The following is a 2,237-nucleotide window of genomic DNA, read 5'->3' on the forward strand; positions in this document are numbered from 1 at the left end:
AAGGATTCTGATTGGCTGTCATTGTTTTAAGTATAAACCTATTGTGCGTTTGTCGTCTGTCACTTTCAACGATCAAGCTTGTTAAAGCAAAATGGATCTGGGGTGCGTTTTCGAAAACCATCATTAGCTAACTAAGGTTGCAAGTTCCGTCGTTACAAACATAGTTGGCTGATTTCCCAAATCCGTCATTCCAACGAACATTCGTAAATTGCGTTGCAAACTTATATGCTTGCAACTACACCTCTGGAGCTGTAGTTAGAAATATAGTTCCTGGCTGTGTTCTGTTCCCAGTTATCCCCCCTATGCCCTATCCATTTAGAACATTCTAACAACTCAACTTGGAATTATTTTAAAAAAGCATTAAGGTCGTTTCTCTTAGGTGTAATTTGCTTTCAAAGTATTTGTACAGTTCAGTTTTAGCGATCTTCATGTTTACAATTGCGCACCCTTCGCAGTGCACTGAAAACATTGATGTCCTTTTGAACACAGCCGTGGCTCATGGCGAAAGCTATAGGTGACCTGTTATTTAAAAGCGGAATTTATGTTACGTCTCCAAAGCTTGTGGAATTAAAAACAGCAAATGTAAATGCTTTTAATTCATAGTAGATTATTTATTAAGTATCTGTACTGTATATGACCTGGGCCTGTTAGTTAGAACATTTCTGCAGTGGTTTACATGTGTCAAATTATAAAAGTAGACTTTTAAAATAAAAAATAATAATAATAATAATAATTAAAGAATATCCTACTTTTTAATAATAATCATCATCATCATCATCATCATCATCATCATCATCATTATTAATATTATTATTAAAGTATGATTAATATTAAAGTATGATTCATTTCCTAAATAATAAATATTAAATTAAATTTCTTAATAAATAGCCTCATTATTTATTTATTTATTAATATGATTTATATATGAGATTAGAATAGGTGTTAGCTTTTATAAGTGATTTTATGTTTTACAATAGAATATGTAATGTTCTCAATAATATTTGTAAAGGAAACACAGGCCCTATATGTGCCATTTACATATATTTCAATTAATATGGAAAGCGAGTGCATGTTTTTAGCAAAACTAAGTTTGGATTTTTTTTTTAAATGCCTGTGCGTGTAAAACAATATAATTTACACAAATAAATGATGGGGTTCTTCTCTAAAGAAGTTGTTACTCCACCCCGTTTAGAGCATCATTATTGGCGTTTTACATTATAACTAACGTGGTTCAAACAATGCATCTGCGGGTTTGGGGAAACATCGTCACTACATTGTTCTTTTCCCAAGCGATGCATCGTACTATGATAGTTCAGCCGCGAGTTCATCGTTGTTTGGGAAACACACCCCAGATTGGCTGTCTTATTGTTAATATTAAAGCTCATAAACTATATTTGCATACTGTTCTTTAGCTCAAACATTACTGTTATTGTTAAGGCTATTGTGTTATTGTTGATGATGCTAATACAATATTTTTTTTAATAAATCAGGATGGATTCTGATAGGCTGTCACTGTTTTAACCTTTAAAAATAAAAAAACATCCTTTAGTTTAAGTACCAATTCTCAATATTAACTAGTGGATTATTACCTGCCTATTATTAAGATAATGACTGTTTATTAGTGTATAGTCTGCATGACCCTATCCCAAACCAGTCTACTACTACAATACCTATTAATAAGCAGCAAATCGGGAGTTTAGTGAGCTAAAATACATTAATTAATACATTGATTAATACCTAAAAATTAGTTTTGTCATCATTATTAGTTTAAAATTTTGCATGATTCTTTAGACCATTACAGTTGAAGTCAGAATTATTAGCCCTCCTGAATTATTAGCCCCTGTTTATTCCCCCCCCTAATTTCTGCTTAACAGAGAGAAGATTTTCTGCTGAACCAGCACATAGCGCGATAGATAAAGGATGTAAAATTTAACATTTAACTAGAGAGTGCAAGTTAAAATGTTACTAAAGCGCTTTTGGGAAAAACACCTGCTGTTGTGTGTACTGTACGTGCATGTATGCTGTTCAGCCTGACTACTGGTGAGAAGACAGCTGCCATTGAAGGGGAAAATTCAAAGGCATGGCTGAAGACGAGATTTAGGGAGCTGCAGTAGACTGCCCTGGTGTAAGACTTACATTGTAGAGGGTTTAGTTTTTGCAGGCCAGAGCTCTGTATGCTTTACCCATTTGATTCATTATACTGATTGAACTTATTTGAAGCCTCTGACCAATATTTG

General features: G+C 33.3%; 1 protein-coding gene across 1 annotated transcript in view; it reads right to left on the minus strand.

Moving 5' to 3' along the window:
• Positions 1-847: 847 nt before the first annotated feature.
• Positions 848-2,237, minus strand: part of slc9a1a (solute carrier family 9 member A1a) — a 109,670-nt gene continuing 108,280 nt past the window's right edge. Inside the window, exon 12 of the mRNA XM_056474804.1 lies at positions 848-2,237. This exon is cut by the window's right edge and continues 890 nt beyond it. The gene's annotated coding sequence lies outside the window, so the exon portion shown is untranslated.

The sequence above is a fragment of the Danio aesculapii genome, chromosome 16 (assembly GCF_903798145.1).
Source record: "Danio aesculapii chromosome 16, fDanAes4.1, whole genome shotgun sequence".
Taxonomy (NCBI): Eukaryota; Metazoa; Chordata; class Actinopteri; order Cypriniformes; family Danionidae; genus Danio; species Danio aesculapii.